This window comes from Talpa occidentalis, unplaced genomic scaffold (genome assembly GCF_014898055.3).
Source record: "Talpa occidentalis isolate TD23 unplaced genomic scaffold, MPIMG_talOcc4v2.1 talOcc4.2, whole genome shotgun sequence".
NCBI lineage: Eukaryota > Metazoa > Chordata > Mammalia > Eulipotyphla > Talpidae > Talpa > Talpa occidentalis.
In genome coordinates, this window is record NW_023602073.1 from 34135446 (window position 1) to 34153697 (window position 18252).

Genomic DNA, 18252 nt, shown 5'->3' on the forward strand with positions numbered 1-18252 from the left:
ATTAGCTGCAGAAATATGACAATTTATATAGAGAACCCCAAAGACTCCACAGGAAATCAAATTGATGCAATAACCCAGATCAGGGCCTCCCCTGGTGGCGCAGCGGTTGAGCGCTGGACTGAGAAGCTGCCTGCAGCCTCTGCAGCACCTGTTCGATGGCCGGCCGGCAGCAAGTGTCCCACATGGCGCGACAGACCTCTCCTGTCTCACCCGCTGCTCCCCTCAGCAGTGTATTTCAGTCTGCCTGTTCTTTTCCCTGCTCTGTCTCTGGTGAATTCTCTCACCCTCCCGTGCTTCTGACTGTACCCAGTGCTCGTATAAATAAATCAATAAATCTTTAAAAAAAAACAAAACCCAGATCAATGAAGTTGCAGAATACAAAATCAACACAGAAAAATTCAGTTGCCTTTGTAAATGTAAATAATGAACTAAAAGAAAGAGAAATGAAGAAAATCATCCCATTTATAATCGCAACCAAAAAATATATATCTGGGGGAAAAAAACAAAGAAGATAGAGGAACAAGGAAAACTATAAAATATTGTTAAATGAAATAGAGAAGATGAAAATAAATGGAAAGATACTCAATGTTCATGGTTTGGTAGAATCAAAATTGTCAAAATGGCCATCTGACCAGAAAAATTTACAGATTCAATGAAATCTCAATAAAATAATAAAATAAAATCCTAATGGCATTCTTCAAAGAAAAATAATGAAGATTTTAAAATTCATATGGAATCACAAAAATACCCTAATAGCGAAAGCTCTCCTGATCAAAATGGAGAAAAATAGAACTATCGTACTTCCTGACATCTGTACTAAAAAGTCACAAAAATTTAAACAACATGGTTTTGGGGTGGGGGGAGCAAATATATCATATCAATGGAGTAGAATTGAGAGCCCAGAAATAATACCACAGATTTATGGACAATTAATCTTTGACAAAGGAGCAAAGGATCTACACTGAAACAAGGAATGCCTTTTCAGTAATTGCTATTGGGAATACTGACTGCCACATGCAAAAGAATGAAACTAGACCACTCTCTCACACCTTGCAACTCAAAATAGACAAAAGACTTGGATGTAAGACCTGAAACCGTAAAATACATAGAAGAAAACACAAGCAAAACACTCCATGAAGTAAACCTCAGAAATATCCATAGATTCATCTTCAGCATTGAGTTAAACAAAGGAGAAAATAAACAACTGGGACTACATCAAATTAAAAAGCTTCTGTACAGTGAAAGGGACAGTGACCAAAACAAAGAGGCACCCTGCCGAGTGGGAGAAAATTTATGCACGGCCCACATCTGACAAGGAATTGACATAGAAGATCTACAGAGCACTTGCACAGCGCAGCAGAAGAAAACAAACAACTCAATCAGAACATGGGCAGAAGAGCTAAAGGGCACTTCTCCAGAGAAGAAATGAAGATGGCTCATGACATGTGAAATATGCTCATCATCGACCTGGGAAATTCAGATCAAAACCACAGTGAGATACTCCTGTGAGAAGGGCTCATAATTAAAAAAACAACAAACAAGCACTGGTGAGGGTGTGGAGGGGAAGGAGCCCTATCACACTCTTGGTAGACAGGTCCAGCCCCTGTGAAAGGAAGCCTTTTCTCAAAAGGCAAAAAATGGACGTACCAGATGATCCAGGGATTCCAATATATGGAAGCAACTTAAATTCCTAAGTACTTATGGGTGGATCAAGAAGACATGGCAGATGTACTCAATGGAATTTTATCCATGATCAAAAAAAAAAAAAAAAAAAAAAGATACTCATGCTATTTGCAGCAACATGGATGGAGCTGGAAAGGATGATTCTAAGAGAAGTGAGCCAGAAGGATAAAGGGAAATACAGACTGTGTCACTTAAATGTAGAATCTAGACACTAAACAAAGGATCAGACAAAGACACACAGTAAGTCTGACCCTAGAAATCAGACCTTAGACCTGACACACAGGAGCAGAAAGGGAAACAAAGGGGGAGAGTAGGGAATGGGGGGGCTGGTGGAGGAGGCTGTGTGGGCTTTGGTGGTGGAAAAAACGTATGACTCCAACTGGGGGGAGAAATTCTGTATTGTGAAAAAATGAACAGGAATGACTAACTAAAAAAACAAAAACAAAAATGGCTGTAGAGTACGATGCAGCAAAGCACATGATCTTGAGGGAAACACCAAGATTGAATCCTAATTCTGCTCTCTATTGTGTAGCCTTGAAATAAGTGTTATAATTTTCCAAGCTGTTTTAAACAAGGGGCAATTGAGGACACAGCTATGGGAGTGGACACTGCACCCCTTTCCACCTGAGGGAAAGAAAGGTCAGTCATCCGGTGACCCCTACTCATCCCTTCTCAGGGCCAGGGGTCCTCAAGCCTGGAGACCCCCCTGCTGTCATCTAGGAGGGGCCTTTGATAATGCAGGTATTTATGTCCACAAGTCATTTTAACAAGACAACCAGATTCAAAGAGATTCTAGTGTTGCCAGCAGCGGTGATTTGAGAATGCAGGAGTTTATCTCTCTAGGAGAGTGCCTGGTAATTGATAATAGAACAAGCCACCAAGACTTGCAAATTTAAAGACTCAGAATAATAGACCTAGAGTTTACCAATCACAGAAAACCTAGAAACTTCCCCTTCTGCAGCACTGGGTGACATTTGTGTTTTGAGGTCTTTGAAAACCACACCCTCCTGGTCTGCTGGACATGGGAAATGTCCTCTTCCTGTGCTGCCCACAGACCCCATTACTATCTGGGTTCTCTCCCCTGGGCTCCAGAGCTGGGGCTAGAGCACAGACTGACCGGGTCCCAAAGGGGCTGCTGTCCCCTCTTGGGTGGCTCCTGGCATCATGGACAGCACGTGGCCCTCAGTGGGTCTGAGAGTGACTCGGCCGTGACAGGCCTGGCAGAAGCTGTGGCCACAGAAGATGCTCCCCAGGCCCCTGTCTCCAGGCAGACGCTGCAGGTCCCCCCTGCCAGGGGTGTCCAGTCGTGGCCCCGAGGTCATGACTGCCCCGCAAGGTAGGTGAGGAAGGGGAAAAAACAGAGGGCAGAGGAGACGCTCAGGGTGGAGGTGACCACACCAGCCTCCTCCCTGCCCCGCACACTCTCACCCTCTCGTCTCTGCTCCCCACGGCACCCCAGGTCTTTCTCAACATGGACCCTCACCTGCCTTCTCTGCTCCCCACACCAGGCAGGGAGGGCTCACAGGGCATGTCATCACCTCCACTTTCTGCCCCACCCCCTTTCCCTGCAGCCAGGAGAGCAGACAGGAGCTGAGTGCCCACCATGTGCCAGGCCCTGAGCTGAGACTCACAGGCGTCAGCTCCCCACCCTCACCGCATCCCTAACCTCACCACACACAGGTGAGGAAACTGAAACCCTGGGGGGTGAGTCCCTGTGCGGGTCCCACCCACATGCTGGAGTGTGGGGGGACAGGCTGGAGTCCAGGCCCAGGGCAAGGCTCATGCTCCTCAGCACCTGCTGCAGCGGCTCCAGCTCCTGACTGAGCTCAGCCCTGGACCTGTCCGCGCCCAACACCAGGACCCTCACCACTGTCTCCTCGGGGTTACTCTCCTTCCTGTCACCTCCTGCTCCCCCTGGGGCTCAGGTCACCTGTCGCCTCCTCAGAAAGGATGGCCCAGTGACTCCCAAGCCCGTCTCCAGCTGGACTCTGAGTTACAGACACAATGAGTCCTGGGGCTGCTCACTCTGAACCCCAATGCCTGGCAGACACACCCCGAATGTATGTCATTTAAGAAATCAACACAGTTACACAAAAAGCAGTTCTTCTGGGGTCTTCCCCATGTCACTGAGGCTCCACATCTTTGCCTGCACAGTCTGAAATACTGAGTGTCATCCTTGACCCTTTTTTCACAGCCCAGCTGTAGGAAACACTGTAAAGTCCATGTCTAAATATGCACAGTCCTATCAATTCCTATTATTGCTTTTTTAAAGACTTATTTATAAGAACTGGGGTACGGGCCGGAGGCATGGGAGGGTGAGAGGATTCACCAGAGACAGAACGGGCAGACGGACAGAAAACACTGCTAAGGGGAGCTATGGGCTAGACAGGAGAGGTCTGTCGCACCATGTGGGTATCTCCCTGGCTGGCTGGGAATTGAACCCATGCTGCAGAGGCTGTGGACAGCTTCACAGCAATGCGCTCAACCCACTGCACAACCTAGTCCTCCCCACTAGGCCACACTCTCCACAGGCCACAAGTTGTGCATATTTTTCGTTCATTGAGGCTTCCTAGATGTGTGACAGCCTGTCACACATCTGGTACAATAGTTATCAGTTGTGTCATGAGTATAGAGCAACTCCCTGCTCTACAGACAGTGTCTTTACTAATGTGGCACATTTCATAGGTGTATTTCTTTTGAAAAGAAAATTCTTAGGTAGATTTTTTTTTTTTAAGATTTATTTTAGTGAAGAACTGGGGTGTAGGCCAGAGGTGTGGGGAGGGGGATAAGAGCATTCACCAGAGAGAGAGTGGGGGGCAGAACAGGCAGATTTACTGAAATATACTGCTAAGGGGAGCAGCGGGAGAGAGGAGAGGTCTGCTGTGCCATGTAGGGGATCAAACATGGCCAGGGATCGAACTCAGGGCATAGAGGTGATAGCGCTGAGACTTAACCCCTAGGCTACCAGGGAGGCCCAGGTTCCGAGGTTTAGGGGTCTTATTTTTCAGCCAACTATGAAGGTAACTGACTCCATCAACCAATGGGTCTCAATTAGCACCAGCACTGAGGTTACTATATTTAAGGGCAGGGTTACAGGGAGATATTGTAGGTAAAAATAGAAATCTATCAGGAACATCTCTAAATCCACCAGGAAATTATCAAATCCCCCTCTCTAGCAATATCAGGATTTTGTTCTTTATTTTTTTTTTAAAGTACTTTTTTTTTTTTTTTAAGATTTATTTATTTATTTATACAAGCACTGGGTACAGTCAGAAGCACGGGAGGGTGAGAGAATTCACCAGAGCCAGAGCAGGGAGCAAAGCAGGCAGAAGGGCGAAGTACACTGCTGAGGGGAGCAGCGGGCGGCAGGAGAGTTCTGCGCGCCATGCGGGACCCTCCTCCAGTGGCCGGGGAGTAGCCGGGAATCGAACCGGCGCTGCAGAGGCTGCGGGCAGCTTCGCAACCCAGCGCTCAACCGCTGCGCCACCAGGGAGGCCCAGGATTTTGTTCTTTAAAAAGGAGTTGGAAAAGATGGAAATGACAATCCAGAAAAGTCCTAAAATGAGGCCAAAAATCAGATGAGTCTGGAAATTCATCTCACCAGACTCCTGTGGGAAAGGGACACCCTGGGCCTTGTGGAGACAATGACAGGTGCCCCTGCTGCCATCAGAGAGAGCATGTCAGAGACATGAGACCTGATCTCTAAACATGAAAAAGAATAGGTATAAAGCAATAAAAACCAAAGAAGCAAAATATAAATACACAGAAATTTGAGGGCAGAAGGCTAGACCCTGAGCTGAGCATGGGCAGACCTGGCCACACAAGCACTCCCTGCCCAGACATGACAACACAGGTGGGGTCTGAGTCCCTGTGATCACAGGCCATGAGGACAAGGACAACGTAGCAGAGAGATGACCCCTGAGGAGTGACCATGTCAAAGCCCACGACACACTGAGCACCGACTGAACACAGGCCCCATCCCCCTCGGCCCCTCACAACCTCTCCCGCCCCCACCTGCACAGACTCAGCACAGCAAACATGTGTTTCTGGAAGGTTTCCCATTCATTTCATCTCAAATTTTAGGAATCATTTTTATTAGGCCCCCAACCCATCAGGCAAGCTTACAAACAGTAATTTCAGAACTCTATTATTTCAAGAGGGAAGTAGTTACTATTCTGGAGGAAAACACAAAGACAGGGGCAGACTAAGCTGCTGCTGGAACAGGAAAGTCATCAAGGAGAGACACAGGTCAGTGTGGGGAGGGGCCTGGTAGGCAGGGCTGGGCCAGTCTCCCCACTTCCTCACATTAGCAGAGACACATTCTGATGCCTTTTGCAGCAAAGAAAACCAGAGGATCTTGAAGTCACAAAGTGGGGGTGAGAAGAAATCCAGCATCACTTGGCCCCCACAAGGCAGCTGGCTCACATTTTGAAGGAAAAGGATTATAAAAGAATTCAAAGAAACACATAAGTATTGACATTCTCAATAGTCCACCGCATCCTCAGAATGTCCCCCTCACAGCTTCCCCATAACCTGGTCCCACCCTCTCTGCCCCAGCCCCTCCCATTCACAGGCCTCCAGGGTCTCACCTTTAGCAGCTATGAGAGACACATGAGAGTCCTGGGCACTGCTTGGGGGAGGACAAAACAGAACCTGGTCAGAGCCACAGAGAGATGAGACCACAGGAGGGACTAATGAGGGTGACTCCCCCATGGGCTCCATCTACACTGTCCCCAGGGGCTTAGGGATCCAACCTCTGATCCACATTTACCTGAAGTCTAAGACTAGTCTAAGTCTAGTCTTCCTTCTTGTCTACCTGTAGGAAGAGACACCATGTCAGACCAGCGAGGAGTCAGCCCATGAAGTTATGAAGGAATCCCCTAGTCCTGGACCACAGGGAAGTTTCCTGAACTGTGACTGAAGATCCAGAGCAGGACTCGGAAAATGAAGAAAGGAGAGGAGACTTGTATAACCACCTCCTGGAGTCTGTCCTCAGCAGGGACCTTCCCCCTTGCCATTTGCTGGGATCAGGGCCACATCACCAGAATTATCAAGGTGAACAAGCTGTGATTCATTTTCAAAAATGCTTTACAAAAGAGAGTTAGCAATCAGCTCCAGACTGGGCAACACAGTATGTGGATGGTACCTCCCATTACCAGGTAGGGCATATTCTACCTGTAGCCTCAGTAGACAAGATCCCCCACTCCCTTCCCGACCTGAGCGCTTCTTCCTCCACATCACAACTACAAATATAATCAGCACAGCTACGAGCACAGCTCCAAGGAGAACCAGGCCAACAATGATGCCCGCGGTGGGATTGAAGGACTGAGGAGGGGGCACTGGAAGGGAAGTGAAGGTCATATCCTGAGCCCCAGGCCTCATCCTGACCCTCTGAAGGTCTCTAGAAAGGTTCCTGATGCCCTGAGAAGAGCCCGTGTCCCCACATCCCCTTCCTCACCCCATCTTAGGACTGCGGGCTCCAGTAGCCCCTCATGCTGCACATGGCACATGTATCTCAGCTCCTTTCCAGAAGGCACCACCCACTTCTGGAAGGTTCCATCCCCCTAAGGCCTGGCTGGTCTCCACCAGCTGTGTGTGCTAGGTCAGGTTCTCACCATTAGGCTGCCTGGTCATGATGTTCTCAGGGTGGAAGCCCAGGGTGCCCCCCTTCAGGGTGACTGCATGCACAGCGATGGGGGGGTGGATCTTCAGGGGATCTGAGGAGAAAGGGTCAGAACAGTCACAATTTGGATTTTTCCTTATGGAGACTAAAGCTGCCTCACTGGCTAGCCTCAGAATGGACAAGGCAATGGGTATGGAAAGAAGAAGCACAAAACCTAGAAAAGAGCTGGTCTGGGAAGTTTGGGACAATCTATTCCTTAGAAAGTTCTAGAATTAGGGCGGGAGCTCAGGCTATTAGGACGCAGTTCTCTAAGGAGAAGCGCACAGACTTTTGTTCTTGACCTGGGGACTCAGAAAATCAGGAGTCAAGTCAGAGAAATGTCCTCCAACTATAACAGGGTGGTCCCCAGGAAAGGGGGAGGTTCCAAGTTTCATGTCCCACCCAAAAGGAGGGTGGAGCTGAGCAGAGAGAGAAGAAGCTGCAGAGGAGACTGAGGAAGGGAGGAAGCAGGATGGAGCCAGAAGGAGACCTGGAGGAGGCACGTGGAGCTAAAAAGACGCGTGAAGAAACCACGTTTGCCTTTTGGTTGTGGACTGGTTGAAACAGATGTGGGCGGGAGACCCGTGGGGAGGTGACAATGGCGGTTTTTTGTCTTGCTTTTGATTTTGCTCTTTTCCTTCCAGACTTGTCTGGTGGTTTCTGATCCTTTTCTGTGGGTCCCCACTGGAAGATGCTTTAGACTTGTGGCAGGCTTTGGGGCCTTGCTCTGGGCCAATCCCATTTGGATGGAGTTTTACCCACGAGGGGACGGGTAACTTTGGGTGCTTGATTTAGAAACTATATTCTTTGCCTTTCCTGTATTGTTTCCTAGTTGTATTAAAGTTCCTTCCCATTAAAGTCTTGTGTTTTGTGCTGATGCTGCGGATGGCAGAACCCATTTAGAGCAGGCAGGTTTGCCGGGTCTGGGCTGCCCCTCCCCCGGCCCTGTAACACAACCAATAACAAGATCTTGCGAGAAACTGGAGATTCCCAACATGGCTGGTGGGTCAAAAGGACCCCGTGAAGGGCTATATTTCAGAGTGGCGTGCCCTCCAGCTCAGCAGAGACGGACTTCCTTAAGTGTTCCTGAGGGAAAGCAGGGCCCTCTGGGCGAGAGTCTCTCCAGTGAGAACGTGACATCCAGGGACGCTCCTCCCTCTGGGACTAGAAGCAGGTGCTGCTCTGACCAGCCTTCCATTTTCCCCGAGGGGGGGGTTCCAGCCCGAGGGAGGCTGGGAGACTTCGGGGTCCCTCTTGCCCAGGCGCTGCAGCGTCTCCTCCAAGAACTCCACTTCTCCTAGTGGCGACTCCGCTTCTCTGAGTAGCGACCCCGATTCCTCCAGTAGCGACTGCGCCTCTTCCAGCAGCGACTCCTTCCATCTGTGTTGCTTCCCCGACAGCCCCTCCGGGCGGCTCCCCAGGCGCTCCTGCCAGCGCGCCAACTCCCGCCAGAGCCGTGAGAGCTGAGCCAGGGCGTCCGCCACGGTCTGAGGGTGCAGGCCCCGGGCTTTGCCTTCCTCCTCCTCGCCACCCTCGCCATCCGGGCACTGACAACAGCCGCAGGGGGAGCGCCCGTCGGGCTTCACTAGCCGCCGAAAGTCCTCCGGAGGGTGTGAGACCCCGTCCCCGCCCGCGTCACCCCGCGTCACCCCCACCCCCCCGCTGGGAATGAACCTATTCGGGTGCGGCTCGGACGTGGAGTCTGGGGTGACGCGCCCTCGGCGGGGCTGGGGTCACGCCCGGGCCCAGGTTCGCTCACCGGGCCCGCCCGGGCTGTAGTAGTTGCGGCAGCGCCGACCGCCCGGTCGCTCCCACCGCGCCCGCGCGCGCCTCGGCGCTGCCCGTCTCCCGCGCCCGCTGCCCGCCGCGCCCGCTCCACCCCTGCCGCCCGCGGCTCGGTCCTCCGACCCGCCGCGCCGCGGCCCAGCCTCGGGCACCGCTTCATCCCGAGGGCGCGCTCCATCCCGCCCGGCGGGGGCGCGGGGTGCGATCCTGGGGGCGGGAGGGCAGGAGGGCGAGGGGGCTCCTGAGAGTATTAAGGGGCGAGAGCGGCCGAGACTCGGGGCTGGGAGCAAGAGGAGGCGGGGTGGGGGGGGCGGACAGAAAGGGGCCAGGACGGGAGGACAACCCGGCGGGCCGCGGGTGAGACGAGCCTTTCCCGGGCTTCTGCGCCCGCCCCAAAGGCCTTTCCCTCCAGAGACCCGCTCACCTGCACATGCCGGAGTCAGCTCCAGGGCCCCGGAAAGCAGCGCTGAAGGGGTGGGGGGGTCTATGTGGACTGGGTGGTCCCCAGGAAAGGGGGAGGTTGCAGGTTTCCTGCCCCCCCAAGGGAGGGTGGAGCTGAGCAGAGAAAGCAGCTGCAGAGGAGACTGGGAAGGAAGGAAGCTGGATGGAGCCAGAAGGAGACCTGGGAGAGGCGCATGGAGCCAAGTGAGGCGTGAAGAAACTGCGCTTGTCTTTTGGTCGTAGACGGGGTGACACAGACGTGGGTGAGAGACCCGTGAGGAGGTGGCAATGGTGGTTTTTGTCTTGATTTTGATCTTGCTCTTTTCCCTCCGGAATTGCCCGGTTGTTTCTGATCCTTTTCTGTGGGTCCCCACTGGAAGGTGCTTTAGACTAGGGCGGGGTTTGCTCTGGGTCAATCCTGCTTGGGTGGACTTTTACCCACGAGGGGACAGGTAACTTTGGATGCTTGATTTAGAAACTATGTTCTTTACCTTTCCTGTGTTGTTTACTAATTGTATTAAAGTTCCTTCCCAGTAAAGTCTCATTTGTTTTGTGTTGATGCAGCGGATGGCAGAACCCATTTAGAGCAGGCAGGTTTGGGGTGTCTGGGCTGCCCCTCTCCCTGCCCTGTAACATTTGGACCGTGCTCATGGCTGCGTCAGGGGAGAAAGAGTCCAGGTAGGTCGATGGAGACTGTAAAACTGGGCTGTGGTGATGCTGATTGGCCTCTCTGGAAATCCTCCAGGCAATGAGGAGTGAGAAGTGGCTGGTGAGTCCAGGACAAGACACAGGTTAGGAGAGGGAGACGTGAAACTGTGGAGACAGGAATTCCTTCAGGCTGGAGACACCAACTCAGAAACCTGAGAGCCACACCCTGGGAGCTGGACTTTGCCCAGGCACCTCCTCTACTACCAGATCTTTTCACACCATCTCCCTGAGTCCAGACCCAGGGATTGAGTCAGCGATTCTCAAACATATTCCTTTCTGGATCTCTGCACAGTCTTATACAGTAAATTAGCCAGGACCCTGAGTATAATTTTAGGAGGTTATAACAATATTTTCCACGCAATGAATAAAAACAATTTAAGGACATTTTTATTTCATTTAGAATACTATTAACAACTCATTGCATGTTAACAAAGTGTCTGAAAGAAATATTTATGAAAATAATCAGGGTAGTGAGTGGATCTTTTACAGCCTATATTTTTGCAATTGTCTTTCTTCTCTATCTCACTGAAGAATGTTAGATTGTCTTATTCTCTCCCGCATTTACTGTTGTTATGGTTTGTCAGTGAGAAACTATACAGCCTTACAGAAATTTGTAGGAATAGCATTTTAATTACCATTCAGATAATTGTGAGCATTCAACTTTGTTACACTTTGATATAAATTGAAGCTATGCAAGTGGTGGTATTTCAAATATTATTTGCAAAGTGAATGGTAAAACAATATCATTGAATATTTTCATTAATTCAATAAACCTCTCTTGCATATGAATGGATCTTGAAGTAATGCATTGTTCCACTAGGTTACATGATCTTATGTTAATTATTCTAGAATCGAATTTTAAAAATCATATTTATTTTATGTTCCAAACATCCCAAAAGAAAAGCAAGTGGCTACTGGAATTTGTCGAATTTAAGTAGTTGATGGGACACTATTTTCCAATATCTGGTTTTCACTTGGAGCTTGTACTTTATCAAGGCAATTAATTACTATCAGTTATCAACTGTCTGTTCATTTTATTAAAAGGAAAGACTCACATTCATTTTCTAAAAGTGTGTACAGTTTAACCGAATCTAAATTATGATGGTTTTTGTCATTCATCCCTTCAAGTAAAGATGAAATTGCCAAAAAAAAGACATCTAATTCACCTCATACAAATGATTGTCTTTAGTTTATAGTACTTTGTGGTTTTTTTTAATCACTGAAGTTTTTTTTTTTTTTAAGATTTATTTATTTTTTTATGCAAGCACTGGGTACAGTCAGAAGTGCGGGAGGGTGAGAGAACTCACCAGAGCTAGAGCAGGGAGCAGAACAGGCAGACTGACGAAATACACTGCTGAGGGGAGCAGCAGGCACATCAGGAGAGGTCTGTCACACCATGTGGGACCCTTGCCGGTGGCTAGGGATTGAACTGGCACTGCAGAGGCTGCGGACAGCTTCTCAGCCCAGCGCTCAACTGCTGCACCACCAGGGGAGGCCTTGCTTATAGTACTTCAGATTGCAGCAGAAGTGATTCAGATGTACACAATGTCATCAGAAACCAGGTTTACTTTGTCTCCACATTCTTTCTCTCAGGCTTGAGGCAATGTTTCTCTGCTTTCCTGAGCCTCCCTGGACAGGACCCCACAGCTCTTTATACTAGACAGGGTGTTCCTGCTGCTGAAACTGCTCCAAGATTTTCCTGGTGTTTTTCCCAGTTAACGGACGTGGGCTCTGGGAGAAGAAATAGAGGGGATGGTCACTGCGGAGGGAGATTCACTTTAAAGAGGGAGAAACCTGCCTCCAGTGACCATGCCTTTAGGTGACCCCATTACAGCAGCTTCCTGCTTACCAAGTTCATGTGTGTACTGATTTTATTGTCTTTTGAGATCACTTTGAAAAGCTGTAGTGTGTGATGCAGCAAAGAGCATGATCTCAAATGAAGGAAAACTGGGTTGGAACCCTCACTCTGCGCCTCATTGTACAACTTTGAATAAATCACATGCTTTCTCTAAGTTCAGTTCTATCACAAGCACCATGAAGGATAATAAGGCATGTGAGCATATTGAGGACACAACTATGGGACTGGAAACTGCACCCCCTTCCACCTGAGGGAAAGAAAGTTCAGTCGTCAGGTGACACATACACACCCCATCTCAGGGTACCCAAGCCTGAGAGACCCTCCTGCTGTCATCTGGAAAGGGCCTTTGATGAACAGACCCTTTTCCCTGACAAGATGAGGAAATAGGTTGAGGGAGACAGGAGACCCAGGATCATTTCTAGAACTGACAGCTGGACACTGAGTCCAGGGCTGACAGCAGAGGCAAGTACCTTCTTGCTACTGACCCAGAACCAGCCCCCATCAGGGCTCTGCTGGCCCAGGACAGTCTCCCTGGACAAGCTGGTCCCGGCATCCAGGAGGAGCATTGGGGGCTTGGGCTGTACAGGGGCACCTGCACCCCTGCTTTGCCTTTGGTTTGTTCAGTAAGTCAGTGAATCCCCACTTTGATAAGATTGAGTTAGATTTCACCATTTTTATTTTATTTATTATTTTTTACCTTATATCTTATCTTTCTCAAGCCATCCATAGCATAATTCCATGATAGGAACATAACTTTAGTATCATATAACAAGTTATTAACAGGGCCTCCCCTGGTGGCGCAGCGGTTGAGCACTGGACTGCAAAGCTGCCTGTAGCCTTTGCAGCGCCAGTTCGATCTCTGGCTGTCAGCGAGGGTCCCACATGGCACGCAAACCTCTCCTGCTGTGCCCACTGCTCCCCTCAGCAGTGTATTTCTTCGTCAGTCTGCCTGTTCTGTTCCAGGCTCTAGTGAATTCTCTCACCCTCCTGCGCTTCTGACTGTACCCAGTGCTTGTATAAATAAATAAATCTTTAAAAAAAAAAAGTTATTAACAGAAAACACACAAGTCAGAAATTTTATGTCCTTAACCTTCAAGTCAATCATTAACTTTTTTTAGATTTTTGAAGACATGAAAATAAATTTCAAATAACAGCACTCAAACACCATACATGTTTTTAGGAGGAGCAACATCCTGTTTTCCAGGTTTTACCTAAAAACCTTAAGCTAGTACTTTTGAATTTTATCACTCTTTGGGGGTGAGGGTGTAATTTGACTTCTTGGCCTAAACAAGATACAATATTAAAATATATTAGTGATCTCTGCTGAGAATGTGACATAATTGGGATTCTAACTCTTCAGGGCCATGAGTGGAAAAATGAGGTGCCCCTCGTCTTCCCTGAGCAGGGCGGTTTTAAACAATCACTTTTTCTCTGAGGTCAAAATCTGTGGCTTGATCTTCCTAACAGCTAGCGGGACAGAATCTGGGTTTACTTTGTCTCCAAATTCTTCCTCTCGGTGCTCAAGGAGAATGCCTGCTTTCCTGATCCCACCATGAAAATGCCACCAAGAATGAAGTCTTCCCCTTTCAGGTTTCCAGAGAAGCCACCACTCTGAGCCTGGAAGAAATTATACCAGACACCCAGAAGGACAAATCCCATAAACATCATCTTCCGCCTTTGAGGACCGTAGAATTTTTTCTATTCATCCAGGAAGATTTCTCCTTTGCAATAAGGCTGGAGATCCTTGACTTTCAAACTTGATCTGCTCCTTCACCACTGCATAGATGGGGACATCCAGCTCGTCCAACTTGGGCTTCAGGGAGGACAGGTCTACAGCCTCCTCCCGACAGAGGAAACAGCCTGGCCTCCGCACAGCCATGATTACGGCTCCACCCTTTGCCCAGAGTTCCTTTCTTTGAAAGTCCCTGGTCCTTCTCCACTGTTTTCAGGTCTCCGTCCCCCAAATACTCCAGTGTTGCTTTCTGCAACTTGGACAGAAACACGTCCGTGTTGGCCAGGAGCAGAGCCAAGGCAGCAGCCACCAGGGCCCCCTCACCAGTGACCACATCCCCAAGGGGAAGGAATTTGGTTCCTGTGGTGGCTGGTTCCGCTTTCGAGGACTTCTCTTGCTTCACAAGAGTGCTGAGCTTACAGGTGCGGCTAGCATTTCCCTCCCTCCCACCTCCTCTCCAGATGCTGTGAGGGGAATAGCGGATTTAAGCCTCTCGGTCCCCAAGGGTCGCAAGAGTGGACCCTGCGCCTCGATTTTGCCATTTTTAACCAAAAAATACCTGATGACTATCGTAAGGACAGACCTTTTCTAGTAACAATGCAGTCTTTTACTTGCCCATATAGCCCAGCTCACATTAAGTCCTATCTAATCAGGGGTAAAGTGTCCTGTCCCTTATCTGTCCTTCACCCCAGAAATCTCAAGAGCATGCGGGTGTGTGTGACATCTTAAAGCAACCTTGAAGCTCTTCTCTCCTGCTTGTGGAGCAATTGTGATGCCTTCTGCTGTTGAGAGTTTTAGGAAGAAAGTCCTTTTGCATTCCTGAGTCAATTTCATGAACGTAATCCAGGAGCCACAGAGGTGCTAATGTCATGTGCAGTAAAATACAGGAATTTATCTTTCCAGAACAGTGCTGATTAGTCCATATTAGAGCAAGCCACCAAAGATTTGCCCTGTATTTACATGTAAATATGGTAAATACAGTATGTAAAGAGTTTACCTACCTCATGAGGCCTAGAACCTTTAACTTCTTCACCATGAGGTGACGTTTGTGTGTGAGATCTTTGCAAACCACATCCTTCTGTTCCTCCTGGAAATGGAAAATACCCCTTTCCCATGCTGCTCTCAGAACTGCATTTCCTGTCTGGGTTCTCTCCCCTGGGCTCCAGAGCTGGGGCCAGAGCACAAACTGACCAGGACCCAGGGGGGCTGCTGTTCCCTCTTGGGTGGCTCCTGGCAGCGTGGACAGCACGTGGCCCTCGGTGGGTCTGAGAGTGACTCAGCTGTGACAGGTCTGGCAGAAGCTGTGGCCACAGGAGGTTCTCCCCGGGTCCCTGTCTCCAGGCAGACGCTGCAGGTCCCCTCTGCCAGGAGGGTCCAGTCGTGGCCCCGAGGTCATGACTGTCCAGCAAGGTAGGTGAGGAAGGGGAACAAAGGGAGGGCAGAGGAGACGCTCGGGGAGGAGGTGACCACACCTGCCCTGGTCAGGCTGCAGGAGCCTCCTCCCTGCCCTGCACACTCTCACCCTCTCCAGTCTCTGCTCCCCACAGCGCCCCAGGCCTTTCTCAACATGGACCCTCACCTGCCTTCTCTGCTCCCCACACCAGGCAGGGAGGGCCCACAGGGCCTGTCATCACCTCCACTTTCTCCTTCACCCCTTTCCCTGAAGCCAGGAGAGCAGACAGGGGCTGAGTGCCCATGATATGTGAGGCCCTGTGCTGAGACTCAAAAGCATCAGCTCCCCACCCTCACCGTGTCCCTAAATCACCATACACAGGTGAAGAAACAGGCTCTGTGTGGGTCCCACACACGTGCTATGGTGGGGGGATGGGCTGGAGTCCAGGCCCAGAGCGAGGCCCACACCCCTCAGCACCCACTACCATGGCTCCAGCTTCTGCCCCTGCCCAGCCCTGGACCCGGCCCACACCCAACACCCAAGACCCTCACCCTGTCTCCTCAGGGTTACTCATCTCCCTGTCACCTCCTGATCCCCTTGGGGCTCAGATCACCTGTCACCCCCTCAGGGAGGAGGCCCAGCGGCTCCCAGGACAGGGGCCCCTCGCTCTGTGCTCTCCGGGCCCGTCTCCAGCTGGACTCTGAGTTACAGGCACGCAGAGTCCCGGGACAGCTCACTCTGTGCCCCAGTGCCTGGCGGAGGGCACCCCAAATACAGGTCATTTGAGTTAATGAATGACTACAATTACACAAACAGTAGTTTCGGAGTATTTATTTTTTCCGGTAATGGTGGGGAAAGATATTTCCACCAACTGACATACTGAACTAAGTGTATATTGTTGTGATTTGTATTTTGTTTACAAACACATTTCAAATATTTGAAGGGCTATTATGTGAAGATTTATCCTTATTCTATTTGAACACAGAAGTCAGAACTTGGTCATTTTTGTCGAAGTCTCAGGGCCCAGCCTCTGTCATCACCTCCTCTCTCCCCCTAGTCTCCCTCCACCACAAGAGCAACATCAGGAGGAAATTTTTCTAAATTCAACTTAAGAAGATATGGCTGCCTGGGCAGGTAGTGGGCGCCCGTCACTAAGAGGACCCAACCCTCACTCTGGATGTTTCCAGTGGATGTGACCACACTGAGGCCTCAGCCCCCTCAGCTCCCAGACCCTTCCTCCCTATAGCTGCCACAGCAAGGAGGATGGGGGTGGGGGAGTGGGGGGTGCAGAACGCTGGGCCCCCCACTTTGGGGCCTGGGTCCTGGAGTGAAACCTGTGAGTCTCACTCTTCACAGTCATTAGTTACACTGGGATCATAATATCTGACAACTTACAGGGTGTCGTGGGTTAAACTGGATACTCCATGGAAGTCCTTGTCTTGTTTTATTTTGCTTGCTTTGTGAAAACTCCGGTCAACACTTTGTCCCTCTCAAAGTTTTTCTGACTTCACAGCACCGTTATAGCAAAACACAAACAAAAGATATTTTACAACAAAAAGAAAAACTTAACTCTTATCCCAGTAGCTAGTAAAGCAAGCGTACTTTTCTGCATTCTATTCCAGTGTGGACCATCAATTCTAGGACATTCATCCTGAACACAGTGGTGAAAAAGGAAGGGACAGTGTGGGGGAGAGAGTGGGAAGTAGCCTGTGTTTCACCTGAGACTTTCTCCCTATTGCTCATGGAGGGTTACATGGAGGGTTACCCTGGGGATATGGGAGAACTCCAGAAATGAGAAAAAAAACCAACAATAATCTCACCCACTCTAACATTTCCCCCTCTTCCAGGAGCTGAGGTAGACCCTGCTCCATCTCTCCCTCCCTTCCTGGACTGTGGACAAACAGGGCACACACTCCTCCCTCCCCCTGTGGGACTCCCTCCAGCTCTGGTCTATAGAGAAAGTAGCTGCAGCCCAAGGAGGCAGTGACCCCTGGGAGACAGAGGGGCTGCCAGGCTGGAGATCCCTGACTCCAAAGGAGATGAGCCTGGAGTGAGCATTAGAGGAGGAGAGAGGGAGCTGTCAGGGGGGCTGCCCCACAGCCCAGCAGGGTCCCACCCAGGCTCCTTACATCTAACCATAGGAATAGTCCCAACCCCCTCCTGTCTCCAGATCCTCTGATGCCTCAAGTCCTGCTCCAAACCTGCTTCTCCACGGAACTGTACTTATTAGGGTGTTGTCTATCGCTCTTCACTCTGGGATTTGAATTCATTTATGCTGGAGCTTGATGTGCAATTGTCCTCCCATTGCCTTATGTTGTGTGCCCTGTCTCTTCTGTTACACACACACACACACACACACATACACACAAGCACACACACACTCCCCTCTCCTTGGGAACCAGACCCTCACTCAGCACTGGGGGTTACTCTGAGCCTCTGTCTACTCAGTGGGGTCTGAGCAGCGCCAGGAATCCCTGCACCTCCTGCCTGACCTTGTGGGAAACCAGCCCCTCACCCTGCGTGACAGTGAGGAGGCGAAGGCAAAGTCCTGAGGTCAGTGATGGATGGAGAAGCCAAGTTATTATTTTTTAGGATAACATTCATTTACACACTTTACATGAGTCAGAGGTAGATGTTCAACCCCTTCAGATAGGTTATCTCATCATCCCCACCCCTGAGGCACCCATATCATCCACCTAGTCCTTTTGACCCTGTTACTCCTTTGCCCTCCACCCTCACCCCTCCTCTGGTAGCCTCAGTTCTGTAGCAAGACTCCAAGAGTTTGCTTTGGTTTTATCTGTTCCTTTGCTTTGTTTCTTCATATCACACATATGAATGAAATCACTGGTATTTGTCTTTTTCCTGATTTTTTTCATTTAGCATAATTTTATCCATTTCCCTACATGTTGTAAATTCAAGGTTTCATCTTTTTTTCAACTTCACAGCTGAGTAGTACTCCATTGTGTGTATATACACCACAATAATTCCAC

General features: G+C 49.7%; 1 protein-coding gene, 1 long non-coding RNA gene and 1 pseudogene across 7 annotated transcripts in view; 1 reads left to right on the top strand and 2 right to left on the bottom strand.

Annotated features, from left to right (window-relative positions):
* The window catches only part of LOC119252021 (uncharacterized), a 36485-nt gene extending 26711 nt beyond the window's left edge, over nt 1–9774 (bottom strand). For 2 of the 6 annotated variants that reach the window (XR_008553095.1, XR_008553096.1), the window contains exons 1-2: nt 9555–9774; nt 7299–7400 (exon numbers count right to left, since the gene is read on the bottom strand). This is a non-coding gene — a long non-coding RNA (uncharacterized LOC119252021). The remainder of the gene's footprint in view (nt 1–7298; nt 7401–9554) is intronic. The other 4 variants (XR_008553098.1, XR_008553094.1, XR_008553097.1 and 1 more) reach the window with 3 other exon arrangements.
* LOC119252020 (HLA class I histocompatibility antigen, A alpha chain-like) overlaps nt 1–18252 on the top strand; it is a 161902-nt gene that overhangs the window by 29955 nt on the left and 113695 nt on the right. The window lies entirely within an intron of this gene.
* On the bottom strand, nt 13558–14905 carry LOC119251192 (peroxiredoxin-like 2A; annotated as a pseudogene).